Below are 19,609 nucleotides of genomic sequence, written 5' to 3' on the forward strand. Positions count from 1 at the left end.
TGGGCATGCAAACACTAAAAGGCAGCCCAGAGAATACCCTGGTTTCCAAAAATAGTCTTCCCTACTCCCACTGAGTAGCAGCAACTCAATTTCCCCATGGTAATCAAGATCAATCGCCCTAGCTGCTAGAGAAACTCTCTCCTTTCCTTGTTGATTCAGCAGTATCAGGAGCCCCAGATGGCCAGATGGCAGTCTCACCTTCCAAATCAATGGAGCTTTAGTGTGTTCCCTTGAGAATCAAGACTTCCAAATCAGCAAAGCTCAAAGTTGCAGGGATGGGAAACAAATATGCTGCAAATAGGTTATTTATTAGATTTAATAGTGAGAGGAGCCAATCTCATTTCCATCCCTTGATTCCCAGACTCATGTATCCTGGCTATGACAGGTGCAGAACCATATGTTTGTCTCTGATTCAGAGCAGAGTCTATATCCTTTGAGATAGAAAGCCATCCTTTCAAGGTGTATCCTCTCACTGGGTACCATAACTGTAGGTCATTAGATCTTTCTATTAGGACAGCAGCTTCTGGGTTATAGGGAATACAATAGGATCAGTTAATTCCCTAGGCATAAACCCATTACCCAATTCTTTTGAAATGACTTCTTGACTCAGAAGCAATGTTGTATGGAATACTCCATATTCTGTAGTCACGGATGGCAGGCCTGGCAGAAGACTTTGGAGCAGGGAAGGCAAATCTCTACCCAGAATACACGTCTCCTCCAGTGAAGAAAAAAAATTTGCTTCCCTCCACCATGGGAAGGGCCCAATGTAATCAGCCTGCCTCTGGTTGTTGGCAGGACCATCTAGGGAATGGTGGAATATGAGGGCCTCAGCTTGGTTTCTGCTCAAGTTGGTTGGCATGATAAGCACCCAGCAAATCATTGATTGGGGTAAGTTCATGTTGTTGAGTGCATGTATAGTCTCCTTCCCTGCCACTATACCCGCTTTATACACAGTTCCATTAAGCAAGCTCTGGAGTGGCCTGGAAAGACACTAATTGAAATCCACAGAAGGGGTCATTTTGTCTCTCTTCAGTCAAGGGACTCTGAGTCTGGAACTGGCTTTGGTATGGTTATTGGATGAGAGGCAATTCAAGTCAGATTTTTGGCCATCAGACTTTCTATATATATCAAACAACACTTTTAGTAGGCTGTTAGTATTTTTCATTGCTAGGGACGCCATGGTCAGTTAGTCCTGTTAAAGATCCCTAGCTTTCCAAACAGTTTGACTACCACTATGTCCCTGCTGCTTTTATGGTAAATGTGTTCCCCTTGTCTCTGGCAGTGAAGTGCTGCCATTTGGCCTCGGCTATTTGGGAATGACATCATTCCCACTGAAACCAGACAGCCCAACCCAAAGGAGGTATCTTTCATCATCATACCTGGCTTATAGAAGAGAGCCACTACAGAGTTTTTCATAGATGTAAGTGCTACATTCAGCAATGTGTTTCTCAATGTCTAAATGAAGACAGTGTCCTCTGTATTCTCTGGGTGGATGTATTTGGAGAGTTTGTGGGCAGACCTAATGTTAAAAAGCCACTCCATCACTTCTTTCTTCCCAAGTCTTGAATGCCTTCCATATCATGCCATGGAATTTCTAGTATCCCAACATCATTAAGCATATGCCACCACTGAGTCCATGTTTCAGTCAGCCAACCAAGAAATGTTTAGAGCCACTTTCAGTTACATGAGCTAACATATAAAATCCAGAATATCTAATAAATGCACCCGATAAATTCAATACAATCAGGTGCTACATACCAGCCTCCTTGGCCTAATATCCTCAGAATCCACTCTGACATATTTCCCAGGTTTCTGCCAATAAATAGTAGCAAAATCTGGCAATTCTTTTCGTGTATAAGCTCCTGAGTCAGACCTTGCACTTCATCCCCTGGAGAAAGCTAAGATCTGACCCTGGTCATGAGTCTAGGGGCGACAAGAGCGGTTGGGGTGGGTCTCGAGAAGAGTGGGTATGCCCTTCAAGGCAACAGCCCAGCAGAAGTTGTCTTTATTAGGTTTTCAGGAATCTGGATGGGAAGGTTGTTTCCATACTGGATCGACATTCCATTCACTAATTATTCTTGGAAAATGCCTACAAATCTCATTAGAAACAAAGTAAAGTATCTTGCTATTAATTCAATGGAAATACATCTTTCTCGCCACCCCTAGTCCACCTCGGCAGCTACTATATATGTCTTCCTCTGAAGCCCGTCTCCTCTGATATATCCAGGCTGCTATGCTGCCATCTAGTGGCAACTCTACATCACACTTTATTTTCTCACACTTTCCTTTTAATAGGGGAAAAGGTCACAGATTCTCCTCTTCTGGAGATTGTCCTAAGCATTGCAGACTTTCTTAGAGAGAGGGTTCTACCACAACTGAGAGAGGGGCAGAGGAATATTCTCAGCTTGTCAACAGCCTTGAGGCTAAGCTAGACGGAGGACCCAGCAGGAAACGCCAGGGGAGGTCCTACTGACAGAATTTCTGGAAGCTCATTCCCACCCCCACCCCCAGGCTATCTCTCATCCCTAAGGCCCTGGAAAAGGTGAGTTGTGCTGCAGACGCCAGGACCAACTATAGCTAACAGTACAGATTACAAAGCCTATCGTGTATGGAGAAGTGTACATAGGGATTATTATCCCCTCCATTCAGTTGAGAGCACAGTCTTAAGAAAACCAGCTTGAGTTTGCACAGCGACTAAATGGCAGAGACGGGTGTTCCAACCGAGGTCTTACCCCTGAGAATGTGACATCTGCCTCTTCACTGCTCCTCAAGATGCCCCAATCTGCAGGCAGCAACACTCATGGGGGCCACCTGGAGGGACCTCATTATCACCATGAAGAAGGATTGTTTTCTAGAATGGAGAGCAGCTTTACTCACTTCCCCTAAACAAGGCCTACCTTGGGCTCATGGCAAGTAGTGCAAGTTTGTTTCCAAAGTGTCCTGCCCTCCTTTTCTATCATACAGGGTCCCCTTGCACTCTCCTCCCCTGCAGTGCCCTAATCGGGCCTTCCTTTCTTGGCAACACCTCTCACTATATCCATCCTTGCTACGTCTGTCTCTTCCCTGCCTCATTGTGCTACAAGGTGTCCTTGTTGTCCACAAAACCCAAATGTCCTAGAGCTGGGAACCTTTTCTTGGGACTTGTCCTGAGACTAGCTTCAGCTGCACACATACAACAGAGACCTCCAAGGAGAAAGCTCTGTCCTAGTGACAGCAGTTTCTGGGTTCTCTCTTTAGGTTCCTCTGATAAATGGAAGCCTTGTTCTCTTCACCCTCCCATCTTACTCCCTTTACAGTATCTCAACTCCAGACCTCTGCTCACATAGTCTTTTCCTACCTTGCCCCTACACACGTGCACACATGCATGCACACACACAAGAAATATCCTAAATACCCCTCCCTGACTCGCTGAATCCTACCTTGCCTTCATAGCCACAATCACTGTACATGTACAGCTAACTCTGCTCTCATAGTTTCCTCATCAGTCTGCATCAACTTTTATGGCACTAAATCAGGACTAGAAAGCACCGTGTCTGGATTTGTTGATTTACTCCAGAATTTAAAAATCTGTCCTGTATTCCATTTTTTAGTATCATACCTTATTTCTTTAACAAAAAAAAAAAGTTTGTCATCACTTTAGAAATTAGTTAAATCAATTATTTAGAATTATTTCCCTATATATGTATGTCTATATATTTGTCTCATTTCAATGTTACTTCCCTCCTTCCCCCTACAAATATAGATTGTGCCTCATTTCTGTCACTCACGGTGCTCAGCACTAGGAATTCAGTGGTAAACAAACTAGATATGGCCCCTGCTTTCATTAGGTTCACAGGTAAACACAGATAAATATATAACTACAAATTGTGATTAGTGATTTGAGATAAGGCTGCCAAGAAAATTAAAAAGAACCCATTTTTACATTGTGAGACCAGAGAGCATCTGAGGAAGTGAGGGATAAGCTGAGATGTAATAAAAGGGAAGGAGCCAGACAAAGAGAGGACTGAGGGAAAAGAGACCCAGGTAGAAGGAACACCATGTGCAAAGGCCCTGACATAGGAAAGAGCTTGTCACATTCACAGATGGAACTGGCAGGTGGCCTGTGTGACTGTGGGGTGGTGAACGAAGATTAGGGTGGCTGGAGATAATTTGCAGCAGCTCAATGAGGCACGTTCTTAAAGACCACAGAAAGGAGCTTTAATTTATTCTACGGGCCAAAGACAGCCATGAAATTATTTTAAGCAAGGAAGTGACACAACCCGATTTACCAGAAGATCGTTGGATAATCTGTGGGGAATGGATTAGAGCAGGTGAGAGTGGAAGAGTTTGGAAAGCAAGTTAAGAGGCAGTGTCCATGTCTAGATAAGAGATGATGGTGGCTGTTTGGGTTTGCCAGGACTGCTGTGACAAATACCACAAATTGGATGGCTTAAACAACAGGAATTTATTATCTTACCATTTTGGAAGCTAGAAGTCCAAAATTAAGGTATCGGCCAGGCCATGCTAACTCCCTGAGTCTGTAGCCTTCTGGGGTTGGCTTGCTCTCTGCCTCTGTCACACGGTGATATGTGTTCCTCTCTGGCTTCCACTTCTGGCTTCTCCTAACTGCCTGCATCCAAATTCCCTCTGCTTATAACAATTTCAGCCATATTGGATTAAGACCCACCCTGATTCCTTTTGGCCTCATCCAAATAGGATCTTCAAAGCTCCTGTTTGCAAATGAGTTCACCCACAGGACCAGGGGCTGGGACTCAAACACATATTTGTGGGGACATGATTCAGTCCTCGGTGGTAGAAAGAAGACCACCTGAGATATTTTCCAGGGGTAGAATCACAGGACTTTGTGATGATTTGTACCTGCTTTCAATTTATCCTTGTTGTTCTGCAACACATTTTTTATTAGTTTACTCAAGAAGATTCCTGGGATTTATATTTTCTTAATACATGTATTATGAATGGCAATTTGCTTAGATGCACGTATCTTGGGCCACACAACCTTTCTCCTTCACAGTTCAAAGGAAAGTGTGTCATTGTCTTCTAGCATTTAGAGTTATGGAGGAGAAATCTGAGGTAAACGTGCATTTTTTTCTCCTGCATATTTATTTACAGGGTTTTTGTAATCCTTTAGGTTTAAAAAATCCCCCCTGGATTAGTCTAAGAGTTGTTCTTTTATTAATCTGCCCAAGATGTTGTTATTTTGCCTGCCCAGCATCCATTCCCCTTTCTTCTGGGATTAGCATACCCATTTTCCTCTAGGAAACCATCTCTCCCTTACTCATAGCCCACGTGGATTGGGTAGGACTCCTCCACCCCCTCGTTCCAGGAAAGGGTGTGTGTTGCCAATGAATTTACTGCCACAACCCAACCCAGCAATTCCAATTGATTCAAGAGTGAGCACATGATCCAAGCCAGGCCAACCAGAGTCACCGAGGATTAACTGGCTATATTTTGCCACAAGGGTTGGGAAGGAGGACTCTTTCCACTGAAGTGCTAAGCTAGAAGAATATAAGTCTGGAGCTACTGGGTGCCAGCCCGTAGAACAACCTACCCAAGAATAAAGCCAACCTGGAGGAAAGGAAGGCTAAGAGCTGGGGAGACAGGTTCCTGGCAAATCCTTGAACTTCATCATGTGAGTCAATGAAATTTCTTTTATGCTTAAGCCAGTTTAAGCTGGGACTCTGACACAACAAAAAGAATACTGATTAATATAATAAGCACACTCAAATATTATTTCTTTCTTGCTTATAGCCAATAAATTTTCTACATGCACAACTTGTGCTCCAAATGCTTTTAAGTTTAAGAACTCCTATTGTTTATGGGTTGGTTCTTTGATATCTGCCTTTCATGTATATTGTATTCTTTCATTTTCATTGCTTTATCTTTTGCTTTTGTATTCTAGGAAAAATTTCTTAAATTTGTCCTTTACTCACTAATTTAGCTTTCTGCAGTGTCAATTTGCAAGTCATAGCTTTCATTTTAGAGTTTAATTCAACTATCATGTTTTCCATCCCTAAGGAAATTTCTTTTCATATTAGATTGTTTCCTTCTTGTAATGCCTTGCTCTAGTCACACAGATGTAACATTACATAAATAACAAAGCCTTCTAAAATTCCCATGTAGTTATGCAATAAATCTACTTTGGAGAAATATAGCTCCTTTGAGACTTGGTGGGGCTGGCTGCTGTTGACCCTGGTTTCACACAGTCTTTGGAGTGTGGAAAACTCTAGATTAGCAGGTGGATAACACCCTCGGAGTGCAGCAGAGCTCCTCCCATGCTGGTAGATACAGCCCAAGGTCAGGCCCTCTGGGAAGTTTCCTTCTTTCTGTTCCTCTGCTCTGGTGTAGCTACTTAAGAGTCAGGAAAAGGATAAGACGCAAAGAGACTTCATGTCTTTGTTGAGCTTCTGCTATTTCCCAACCCCCTTCTAAGCAGTGAGGAGAACACTGAAAGGTCACTTCTCTTGACATGGCGTAGGGAACTTGTAAAAATCTGATCACAAAATAACATTTTCAGTCTCATCTCTCACTGCTCATCCTCGAGCCCCGTGCTCCAGGCACCCAATCAATCAGCTCAGAGTTTCCAAGTGTCTGCACTTGCCCATATTATTCCCTTACCCTCCTTGCCTGGAGACCCCCATTTAGTTATCAGTTTCCAGATCAAGTGAGAACTCCTCTGACACTCTGTCCCTGAATTCTCCAACAAGAAACAGACATTTTGTTCTTGTGTGCCCACTACCCAGCGGACTTAACTCATCACTTTATTTGTAATTGCTTATGGGTTTGTCTTTCCACCCAAACTCTACACTCCTGGAGGGCCCACCCACATCCATAGCTAGATCTGCTTGTATATACACACTTACCTTTTTCTCCCTACCATATAGCCCAGCATCTATCATATACTGTTCTTTGATAAACAAACAAATCAATTGAGTTGTCGTTTAGTTTCTTGATCAATGATTTCCATGATCATACTATATCTCCCCATCCCCTCATCATTCTCCACTCCCCTTAGCCTGAAATAGCACCTATACCTAACATATATAGATAGTTTATAGTCTATCTTCCTTCCTCACTGGAAGGTGTCTAGAAGAATACCTGTACAAGTTAGCACTCAATAAATATTTGTTGGACATGTAAATTGATGAATGGGGGGGGGGGGCTCCTAATAAGGTCAAACTAGTACCAAAAGCTAAATAGTAATCCAAGGCAGCTAATTCGTAGCTGTCAGAAGCACATACATTGAGCTAAATGAATGGCACAAATACAGGTGTGTCCTCTGGAATCAGAGCCAGGTGGAGGTAACGAGCAGTCAGATAGTGCGCAAATGATCAGAACAGCATCCCAGAGGATCCACAGGTTGAGTAGAATTTAGGAGGGGTTTGATTTGGAAAGGAAAGGGGCCATGGCTTCTTATTCCAGAAAACTCCCTTGGGATTCAGATCATTCTAACCGTGGCAGTCAGTACCCATAGTCTTCAAAGGACAGGTACTTTTCCTATAATGTAAGAATTTCAGCACCCAGATTTAGATTGAATTTCCCAGCCTGCCACTTACAACTCCATCCTCAGATGAAGGTGCCAAAAGCAGCCAAGGAAACAGATTGAGGGAGATTGCTTAGGGATGTGCTCTCCTGTGTTTCTTTTTTGATCCCTGAGTTGTTCTGTGAAGTCTCTCTGACCAGGAACACTTTTAAGCACTGACTGTCCTCCAAACTGAGCTTATATTATGCTGCAAAGTGATAAAAGCTTGTTATTGAGAGAAAATCAGCAGCCTGTGACTCAAATGATGCAATCTGGGGAGATTTCATGCACCCTAATTCCTTCCGTATGTAGTCACTTTCAGCTTCTCACTACCCAAATGATTCCAATGCACTCAGCCTGGGGGTTATCCCCACGTAGGAAATCTATGTATCTGTAGAAAACAAATGAAAATCAAGAAAACAACAACTTAACAGTTTAACATTGAAGCCAGGAAATGTCTGTATTGGAAAGGACCTCAGAGTTCATTGGCCCTTCCAGTGCCGGGACCCCCTTCACCATGACTCAGACAAATGTCATCCGACTTCTGCTTCATTGTCATTTGCAAACTCTGCAAGCAGGTGTAAATGGCAAGCAACCATATTTAAATATACCTCAAGCCCGTCTGGATTTTACAGTTGTTTGTCCCCATGCTGCCTTACCAGATAAATGAGAAGAGAAACTGTTCTGAGTCTTCTGGGAAGGGTGGGAAGAGAAGGGAAGAGACAAAGAAAGGACAAAGGAGAAAAGAATGACTTAATATTGTAATTTTCGATCTAGGATGAGATTCCCTCTCACCTTCCAAATGCTAGTCCCTGGACCAACGCCAGGCTGGCTGCTCTACAATCCCCAGGAAGCTGAAAGTCTGATTTTGTAGATCATGGGTCAGGCCTGGGCATCTCAATTCTTAAAGACTTCAGATTATTCTGAAGAGCAGCCTAGACCACCCCATCCCTGTGATAAACAACCAAACAAACTAAAGCAGTGTGGTCCCTAAAACTCAGGCAAGCAGATCACTCCGATATCCTCAGGCAATGTTTCCAGAAAGCATATTTTTGTACTGCTGAAGGCAGCGCAGTTAATCCCCGGGGAAATGATACACTCCTCTTCTCCCCAGACCTAGGCATGCCCTCAAGGATCGCCGGGGCCCCATCTCAACACCACACCCAGCTGGCCCTCTTTACTGCGGTCCAGCAAAGATGCTGACAGTAACAAAAGCAACTTGTTTTTGAGAGTAAAGATACAAGCTATGACTCAGATGACGCACAAGTGTTCGCGGAGGGAGACTCTCATATCCGACCTACCTTCTTCCGTCCACAGAAAGTCACGTTGCTACTCTGACCACATCAATAATTCCGAAAGGTGGGGACTCCTACACAAGGCCCCCAGGTCAATGCCTCCGAGTGAGCACTGGGTCAGGCTACTGGAAGGCGTCCAGCCCCCAGTTCCTGGCACCCCTCGTTCTCTCAGCAGCCATAGCTAACATCCATGTGTGTGATTGCCTTGTGGAAGGTGGTGTTCTCAATTCATAGAATCTCTAGGGTACTTGTTTTAAAAGGTGTATTCTTGGGCCCCACTAAAAACCTTCTGGATATCTGGGGAAAGGCCAGGAAATTTGCCTTTTGAACAAGCAGCCCCAAGTAAATCTGAGCAAGGCTCGTGTTTAAACTACCTCCTTCCTGCCCTCCCTGGGGTCATTCATTGATGCATCTCTTCTTGAGATCTTGGTCACATCTTCTACTTCTTTGACGTTCCCCTCACCTTCCTATTCCTTGCTGTCTGCCCGAAGATTGGTCTTTTATTTATTTATTTATTTATTTAGGCTAGCAGTTAACCTTGCTTGGGGGTCCAGTTCATACATTTGGGCAGAGGTGCCAGAATAAGAAGACAGGACATGTGGGCAGAACTGTAGAGGAAGGGAAGAGACAGGGATGGAAGAGAAGCCCAGGCTTAGAATTTGCCTATGAATTAAAAAAAAAAAAAAAGATCCTAATTATACCTGTACCCCTATTATGTCATTAAGAATTGAATTATTAAGGTTGTGACTCGACCATTAAGCTCTTTCCCAATGAGCTTGGGTTGTAGAATCAACAGACCTGGATTTAAACCATGGCTCTACCACTAATTGGCTGTGTGAGCAAATTATTGAATCTCTCTGAGATTTAATTCCCTCTTCTGTAAAATGAGGGTGATTACTTAATAGGGCTGTTGTAAGTTTTTATGAGATGACATGTTTAAAATGCCTAGCACAGGATTTGGCACAGAATAGGCAGTTGAAAAAAAGATGTTAGCTTTTATTAGTAATCTAACTTTGCAATGAACACCTTTCCCTGCTCACCTCCTCTTTCTCCTGTTTACTTATTCTAGGCTCCAGCCAACCTCAGTTACTTACTATTCTCTAAGGCCCATGGGCATTAGAGTCTAAGAAAACTGGTCTAATTCTTTCTGCACCACCAACTAATGATGTCTGTGAACTTTCTGAGCCTCACTTTTCTCCTCCGTGTGTGAACAGTAATAGCCACCTTACCACGTTGTGTAAAAGCCTAGTTCAGTTATGCATGGCACTTGACGTGCTCCATTCTTCCAACCTTCCCGCTTTGCTTCCAGGCCCCCATGTTTGCCCATGCTTTCCCACCTCCGTGCCTTTGCTCATACTGCTTCTTTCACCTGGAATGGCCCTTTCCCTTTCTCTGCTTGTTAGAGCTCTTCCCAAAGCTGTCTTCTTACTACCCCAATTCCAACAGACAAAATGCCCAAATAAACCACCCTTCATTAACAAAGAGACTATTTATGAGGTGAGTATTGTGTATCAGGCATGGTGCCGTTGCTGAGAATACAGAGGTGATTAAGATCAAGACCCTGAATTCAAGAATTTTCAGTTTTAGTTTCCTAAGCTACTCGAAGCAAACGCTATGGAATGGATCAGCTTGAACAATGGGAATTTATTCACTTATGGTTAGAGTCCAGGAAAATGTCCAAATCAAGGCATCATCGAGGCAATGCTTTCTTCCTGAACACCAGCTGCTGGTGATCCTTGGCTCCTCTGCCGTATGGCAAGGCACATGGGGGCCTCTGCTGGTCTCTCCCTTCTCTTCTATGTTTTGTTGATTTCAGCTTCTTGTTTCCGTGGCTTTTTCCCTTTGTCAGAATTGCATTCTCCTCTAAAGGACTCCGGTAAGAGGATCAAGACCCATCCTGATTGAGAGGGGTCATACCTTCTTAACCGAAGTAACCTCACCAAGAGGTTCTATTTACAATGGGTTCACACCCATGGGAATGGATTAGATTATGTTGTCTGGTGTACATACAGCTTCAAACCACCATTCGATCTACTTCAAATAAAAATGAATAACTGTAATTCTATGTGGTGAGAATAGTAACAGAAGTCTAAAGTGCTGATAGAGAACAAAAGAGGGAGCTCTTGGGTCTGACTCAGGTGGGTGGGGGAAGCCTTCACAGAGATGGGAACCTTTGGGTTTGACCTGGAAGGATGAGTGATGTTTGACGGGCAAAGAGGAAAAGAGCCATCAAAGACAGAGCTGGAGATATGAATGTTTAAGATCAGAAAGCTGACCAGCAAGATAGAGGCTAACCTGGGATGGAGAGGGGATGGAGACATTACTGGAAAGGTAGGAAGGGACCAGTGTGTGAACGGTCTTGACTTTATTCAATGAAAAGTCCCAGGAAGTTCGCTCCATTCCACCCCTGCCCAGGCACACTGGGACAGAGGAGAGCAGGACCTCTGGTCCCGTGAGAAACATTCTAGGGCAGGCACAATCTCTAGAAATCTTATCCTATCATTGGCTAAGGGGTCATAAGCTGTAGGATTGTAATTCAAAGGATGTGGCAATGTAGAGGCCCACTTCTGCTGACTTGCTCTTTATTTTTTTATTTTTAGCTACAAACAGACAACTTTTCTTTTGATTTCTTAAATTCAGTTGCAAAATGTAGAAAATCCCACTGTGCTCACGAGGAGTGAAAGTTGGCAGATTCAGTGCTTTCAGAGGTAAGTTGCAATTTGGGAGTTAAAAATTTCACCAACTTCTCACCATCCAGCCATCTCTCTGTGTGAGCCAGGGGTCAACGAGCAGAGAGCAGGCACAGTGCCTTGTGCAGGGGCAGTGCAGAGTGCATTTCTGGTCAGGAGTTGTTGCTCTGCCTGGTGCTGAGGCCTGAAGTGGTCACCATTGTTGCTCTCCTGTCAGAACCTACCCAGCAGCACCTCCTGGGCTGAGCATACAAGCCCCAGCAGTGTCTGTGGCCAATCTCACCATTCCTGTCTCCCCCTGTTCCTTACAATCCAAACACAGGCAGGTCATTTCACAATGCTTGAAACTTCCTTTGCACGTGCTTTGTCTGGAAGGGTCTATCTCCTTCCCCCTGTCCCAACCCCACAAACACACATACACTCACATGCCCAACTCCCACTCTCCCTGACGAACTCCTACTCACCCTTCAAATTCAGTTGCATGTCACTTTCTCAGTGACACTTCCCTTGGCCACCACTTCTCCCCCAGGTGGTAATTCACTCTCTCTTGGAAGTCTTATAGCACTTCTCCCCAATCCTTGTGATCAGTTGTCCTGTTGTGCAGTACCACACCTGCCGTTTCATCTATTATCCCCAAGGAAGTTAAGCTCCTTCAGGACAGTGCTGGAGACTTATGCATCTCTATCCTTAGCACCTAGCATATCGTCTAGTTCATTGTAAGCACTAAATAGACATGTGTTTATTGATTGCTTCCACTGCTAGGTTGGAAACTCAATGGTGTAAGAACTTTTTCTGCCTTGTTTAGTGTTGGATCCTCAGTGGCCAGGACACTGCTTGGTATCTAGAAGGCATTCAATAAAATTTTGTGGAATTAGTTGAACATAATCAATTTGGGACAATGCAGTAAGATGGAAGACTTGGCCAAGTCTTTCAGTTTCCTGTAAATTGACTTATTGGGGGATTATCATGATTTCAAATATTTATTGAGCACATGCCCAATTTTTTTTGCACAGGCTGTGACATATATGAATATGAAACAAAAAGCTTATAGATAGGTGGGGGGTGGTAATTAAGATGTTTATAAAAGCAATGGTAATACAAGGTAGAAAGTAATAGGTGCCATGAAAGAAGGACAGTTATAGTGCTATGGAAGCTCAGGAGAGAGGAGACTTTTTCCTTAGGATTGGTCTTCACAATGGAAGAAAACATTGGATGTAGGACACCATTTAGGATGTTTTCTCAGTCTGGCCCTGGCAGCCACATGAGCCTGGTCCACTGGCTTTAGCTGATAGGGGCTGGGCACCTTCTGTAGGCTGAGCCAGTTAAACTCTGTCTCCCAGAAACTTGGCCTTGGGACTTCAGAGCACAAATCACTCTTTGCTTGTCCCTTGAATTTAAAGCAAGTAAGCTCCGGAGCTGTGTAGTTGCGGACTTCTGAAAATTGCTCCAATATGCAGAGAAAGCTGGTTTGGAGGGAGAACAGGATGCAGAAGCACCAAGAAAAGGAGACAATAGGCTTGTGGCCTCAGAGAATGGGAGGTGGAGGCCGGGCTTTCTGAGGACTTCTACTCCTGGTGCCAGCTCCCTGTGGCCGCAGCAGCTCATGAATGTTCTGAGACACCTTGGCATCCTTCCAATAAATCCTCCCTTTTCGCTTAAGCTAATGGAGCACTCCACTCCAGTCAAAAATCCTTGCGAAAGGCTGTGTAGTTAAGAAGAAATGGGGCATGCCATGATGGGGTTCATGGTGAAGGAATAAAAATGGGTTCAGACCCCTGTGGAGTGAGAGCATTGTTAATCAGTTGTTCCCTCACTTCTCCTCAGCACCCCCAGTCCAGGCTCCCCTCCATCTCCTATGAACCTGGCTGGCAGCCTAGTGGTAAGGAGACCTGCACAGCTTGTGCAGAGGCAGTTGTGGTAATTCTTGGGTGTCTGAAACCCTAGGCTTACAAAGCCCCAGAATAAACCAGGCATCCCTGTTCTCAGGAAATGACTCTACCTCCAGGGTCCCTGTAACAGAAGCTACTCGCCACATGGAATAGAGCCAAGACTTATTTGTCCCTGTGCATGGGTACGCATCGCCACCACGGGTGGATGGTAAGGAATACATGGATTTGGATGTATATGCTCTCTGGGGTGGATCTTCTTGGAATCATGTCTGTGTGTGCAAGCACTTCTGTATGGAGAAAAATCATAGAGAGTCATCATTACAAAGAAAGTACACTAAACTCCAACCTTTTGGTGGCTTTGAGGTCTACAAAAGTGCACACACTGCAACCTCTTTACAAAAAATTAACCCAGCTACCCCAAGCCGAATCACACCCTCAATCAATGCTCGTACTGTGTGGGAGGGGACCAGCAGGAGAGGGGTCCGCAGTTCCTCAAGGGTTGTGGGACTCTGACATTTGGCTGGTCGGGAGGGGGAGGGGAGGGCCAGGAGCAGGTCCCGATTTAGGGGGCCCTGAAACATGTACAATTGGAGGAAGAGCTGTCTTCAGGAAAATAAAATATATATATATTTTATATATTATAATATATAATATAAAATAAAAGTATATTTTATATAACATATATTATAATATAAAATAAAAAATATATTTTATACAATATATAATATTACATATTATAATATAAAATAAAATATATATTTTTATATTGCATATACTATTATATATTATAAATATAAAACTATGTACAGAGCTTTGGAAAGGGCTGGTACTAAGCGTAGGACCCTGAAGCTTCAGCTTTATTAGCTTCGCAGTAAGTTGACTTAGGGGTGGGGCACAGCAGTTCGAACTTAAACTTCACTTTTCTTTCTTCTTTCCTTGTCATTTCCATACAAACTGAAGTCCCCAGAGAATCCTGATTCTGCAAAAGTGCCGCTTTCCTCACAGAGGTGACACCTGGGCTGCAGTGCCGGCTTGGCAAGCCCCTGCAGACTGTAGAGGATGAGACTGTTTGAGATGGAGAGAAATGATCAGTGTCTCTCCTATTCTTGCCATTCCTTTAATCCAGCAGTTCCCAAACTTTCTCATCTTATCTGTTTCTTATCCCTTTACCTGTGCCTTTCACAGATTCTATCCCATTCTTGACCCCTACCCCACCCTCACTCCCATGTCACACAATCCTTCCTTCCTTTTGTGGGGGAAGGGAGGAGACGTGTGTTCACCTTGCAATCATTTATCTTTCTAATCATTTATATTGCCTCCCAGCCAAGATTCAGAGGGCAATATAGCTAAGAATGTGAACTCTGGAGACAGGCTGCCAAGGGTTTGAGCCCAGCTCTGCCACCTAGTAGCTGGGCGACCTTCAGCACGTTGTTTCAGCTTTCTCTCGGGCTTTCAGTTTCCTCCCTATTAAACTGAGATAAAGTTAAACCCTGACTCACAAAGCTACTGTGAAAATGATCCAGAATAAAATGCCTAACACTGGATGTGGCTGTCAGGTCACAACTGTCCAGCTCTGGTTTTGCCAGCCCTCATGAGGACCATGTCCTCTTGTTGGCAAAGTCTCTTCCCTCACCACTCTCTCTGAGGAACTTAAAGCATCTCTCAGATGTGCTGCCTTGAGGCCTTACAGTTCTTTGGAGCAGTAGGTGAGGAACTTGGGAAGACCCTCCCCATTTTATAGATGGGCAAGATGAGGCCCAGAGTTGTCAAGGGCAGGGCCAAAGCTTCAGAGAAGGGCAAAGGAATGCCTAAAGTAGAGCCACCGTCTCACGGCCCCTCAGTACTATTCTCTGAACTGGGGAGAGGGATGGGGTTGGCCCCACAGAAGACTTTGACCCCACCTGGGACCCTGTTAGGGAGGAGGGGTGGCAGCAAGTGGTCCAGGAGAAGTCACCTGTCCCCGTGACCTACAGTAAATGTGTTCTGCTTCCTCCTACAACCCCAGCTTAGCACAACCAAAGATAGAAAGTTCCAGGTTCTCTAAACAAGGACTGGAAGTCAAAGTCTATGGCCTGGATCCATTCCTAGCTCTATCACTAGCTACCTCTGAGGTTTAGTTCTTTTGTCCATAAAAATCAGGGATTGGGCTGAATGACATTTAAGGTTCTTATTTTAAACCTCTACGGAATTTGCTTCATCTCGAAATCACGTAGAGAAGGAGTCAGAAACCAATGTCCCAGAATGCAGCACTTGCACCCAGCCGCTCCACCTTCTTTAGGTTCCCAGAGAGTCCTGATTCCTAAGTAGACGTGGCCTGAAATGGCCAGCATCATCACCCTTTTGCCTTGGACCTCTAATGTGCATGTATGATGGGAGTGGATACGGAGGAGGCAGTTGGAAGCCTGCCTGGGCCTAGTGCAAGAAAAAAAGAAATCAGGGAAGTGAGGTGCTTCAATGTAGAGTGCAGTTTTTCAAGCAATTTTATTAAGCAAATGAGTATAGGCACTCGTCCATTCCCATATTTACCAGAAAGACAGACAGAGTAGCTCAGGATCAAACTACAACAGCATACATTTAGACTTTTGAAGGAATAGCTGAAATTTCTGAGGCACAAGATGCAAAAATGGGTGACCACAGGTAAATATGGAAACCCCTTGGTGCCTCTAGCTTCTGTGTTTTCTGCTGAGAAGGATGTTTGATATGATCCCCCACCCCCACCCTCTACCATGGATTCCCTTCCTTTCCTGAGAATTCTATAATTCTACATGGGTTGAGCAAGCAAGTACAAAAGAGGACTGACTTGGCAAAATGGGGCCTTGGTGAAAGGGGCAGATTTGGCAATGAATTCATCACAGTGTGACTCCAGAGAAGTGACTTAACTAGACCATGCAGAAATCGAGGATGTTAACATCCTGTCCAGCAACAAAACCTCAACATGGTCCTGACCCTTAGAGGCTGACCCCAGCAGAAGGGTCAGGGAAGGCTCTTCTCCCTCAAAGTCTCATCCCAGCCTCATTCTCAGCACAAAGAGGCTTTGTGACCTGGGTCATCAGGCAATGTGACCCACCTCCTCCACTGAGCATCCCTGGGTTTATAGCCCTGGGATGCACCAAGGGCAAGGATCTAGAGGAAAAAGAGGCCAGCCTCTGCCTTTAGAGGCTCCTAGAATGATGCAGAAAGCAAGTCTATGGACTCAGGGACTGCCAGACTAAGGAGGACAGATAAGGAACACATTGAATTAATCCTACAGCACTCATGGAGACATACTAGACAGATACACAGCACAAGCCACCTGCCAAATAAATGATGGAAGATGAGCTGAATTAATCAGAGAGGGCTTCTTGGGGAAGGTGGGTTTTAAGACTAGTGATGATAGGAGAAGGGAGACATCGATTCAGTCACAATTGGCAGAATGAGAGTAGCAGGGCCTTCTGGTTATGGGGCATAGCCTGAGGGCAGACTCTGAGCCAGGAGCAGGCAATCCCATGGCTATCCATGTGGGGAAGATGAATGAGCTCATGGAAAGTTACTTCCAACTCCTGGGTCTGTCTCCCCATCCACAGGACAAGGAAGAAGGCAAACTAGATGGTCCCTAAAACTCTGTATAGCTCCAGCATTCTATATTTTATAATCCCCAATTACAGGGAAGAGTAGGAGGCCGAGTTGGCTTTGGGTGATGTGGTGAACAGGAGGAGAATGAACCAGGTATGGCAAAGTCAAACCCCAACGCTGACCACCCACCATCCAGGACTGGTCCCTGTAGAGAAGTCCCAGAGCAAAAGGCAGCCTGAGTATATGGCAGAATCAACCCAGCCAGATGAGAAGAACCAAAATGTGCCAAGAACGTGGGTCTGGTCTAGAAGGATGCTAGACCTTTGAGATGACTCATCCATTCCTTCTATCAACCAACCACTGTCCACAGCCCTGGGTGCCCAGTGATATTCCAATTCCCAAATTCTACAGCTGATCCATATGTCTGGATCTACCGGCCCCTATGGCTATGCTGTTTGCACAGAGATTTGGGAACCCCTGAGAAAGGCCTGGGCTGGGGAAGGACAGCCAAGATTGCATCATTAGGTGTGGGGAGATGGGGGTGAAGTTTGGAGGGGTCCTTAAGTGTTTTGAAGAACACAGAGAAGTTTTTGGATCCCCCATGCTGCCCCAAAGGATTGACTCATTGGCCTTTACCATTAAATTTCCAATATTTTTCATCTTTTGCCAATTCAAATGGGCGCCATAGGCAGAAATAGGTATGGAAAGTGGAGAGTATGGAGTGTGGCAGGATTACAGCTTGACAAAGCACAGGAATGGGTACATGTCATGAAGCATGGCCCAGGGAAATCCCCATACAGAAGTGCCCCAGCTGGTTTCCCCATCACTTTGGGTAACTTTCCATTGCCAACTACCCCACTCCACCCTCAGAGCTCTTATCAAGAACTTATTGCTCACTTAATGACCTGTTGGGCATGAGAAACAAAAGAAGTAATGAACCCAGTTCCTGAACTTGAGAAGTTACAGGTGGCAAGACAAAACTTACATTCACGCCACAAATAGAGAGGACTTAAGAGAGTATGCTGTGACAGAGGGCCAAACTGTAGAAAAAGGGACTCAGAGAGGGTGTGGCAATGAGATCTGGAGCAGTGGGAAGAGGCTTCATGGAGGAGAAACAATGCTGTGAAAATCAATGACTATATGGGAGGCAGGAAGCAATGTTTAGGGAGCAAAGAACAGAAAATTGGAGCATACAATGAGAGCAGACAAAGTGGAGTGAAGAAAACTACCATTTGTTGAATGCCTACAGTATACTACACACTATGCCAAGCATTTTTTATCTATGATTTCATTTTATCCTTCCAACAAGAGTTTCCTTTTTCCAGCTGGAGAAACTGAGGGTTTAAACAAATTTAGTCTGGACCTGGCAGCCAGTGATTGATCAAACTGGGAAGGAACTTGATGGTGACAGCGATGGATGGAGTATCGTTGGATGGCACTGAGGTCCAGGGTGCTGGAGAACATTGCCCATCTAACACCCGAGGGATCAAAAGGAGACATGATCCAGGAGTTCCCTAGATATCTTTGGGCCATTGAATGATGATCTCTGACCTGGGGATTCACGCTCATGACTCAGGTGCCCTAATCTTAGCCTTATCCCCAGAGCCTTCACCTACACCTGACGTCAACACTGTCCCCACTCTCCTACCCCTGGTACTCAGTTTCTCTTTCTTGTCAACAAGTGCCCTCCTTTCTCATCCTTCCCGAGGGTCCGTTGGATGATGTAGTTAATCATCACCAACTGTTAGGAGGTCAATGAGGTGTTATCATCACAGCCACCCAACCTGCAGCTATGACTAATCAGCAGTGTTAGATTCAGAAAGGATTGATAATTATTATAGTTATTTTTTTCAGCCTTTGTGTTTTTCCTATGTTTGAGGTTCCAGATGTGAGATGGAGAGTGAAAGGAAGGCCTGACCTTTCCCAGAATTGAGAGCATGCACTGTTTTGTTCAGCCTCTCGCCTAGCCTTGCGGTGAGTGAGGGGGGCGCCTGCCAGGGTCCTTTTTGACTGTCCGAGTAGCACCTTGATGGAGGTCTAAACATCACTGAGTAATCTGGGGGCTGGATTGAGTCAGGCCAGATGAGGGAATCGGAAGCACTCTAGCAGAATGCAACTGCTGGGGCATACCATCGGGGAATCCCTCAAGGGAAACTTGGACCCACACTTACCAAAGACAGCCTGAAGGAAAATCCTGTCTTGCTACATGACTCCTGATTCATGACATTTCTCTCCTGGGGTTTGGCTCACGTGCTGCCCCTGAAGCAGCCACCACCAGCTGCCTCATATTATTTTTAAAAGTCACCCCCAAAATTCCTCAGACAGCAAACCCCATCTGAGATAAAGAGATTCAAGTGCCAGAAACTATCAAAGTCCTCTGCAGAGGGCCTGGTTAGGACCCACTCCTGGTATGAACACTGAGGGCCGGGCTGACCTCCCCAGTCCAACATCCGTCGCCCGCCTGGGTACCCCACAGGCACATTCACACAGACACATTCTAGCTCTGTAATTGGTCCTGAAAGCCCTTCATTCCGTAGTTACTGAAAGGCAAGCCATTCCCAATAGAGGGACAGAAAAAGGGGTAAGGGAACAAACATTTATTAGGCACTTTCTATGTGCTGGGTACTATGGAGGGCGTTTTAAGTGCTTCATTTCAGTTCATCT

The 19,609-nt window shown here is 44.9% G+C and overlaps 1 protein-coding gene across 3 annotated transcripts in view; it reads left to right on the forward strand.

Moving 5' to 3' along the window:
- The first annotated feature begins 5,470 nt into the window (after positions 1–5,470).
- Positions 5,471–19,609, forward strand: part of IL10 (interleukin 10) — a 35,025-nt gene continuing 20,886 nt past the window's right edge. The window contains exons 1-3 of one of the 3 annotated variants that reach the window (XR_005215096.1): positions 5,471–5,629; positions 11,415–11,522; positions 18,825–18,919. The gene's annotated coding sequence lies outside the window, so the exon portion shown is untranslated. Of the gene's footprint in view, positions 5,630–11,414; positions 11,523–18,799; positions 18,920–19,609 lie in introns of those variants that run through there. The other 2 variants (XR_005215097.1, XR_005215098.1) reach the window with 2 other exon arrangements.

This window comes from Choloepus didactylus, chromosome 2 (assembly GCF_015220235.1).
Source record: "Choloepus didactylus isolate mChoDid1 chromosome 2, mChoDid1.pri, whole genome shotgun sequence".
NCBI lineage: Eukaryota > Metazoa > Chordata > Mammalia > Pilosa > Megalonychidae > Choloepus > Choloepus didactylus.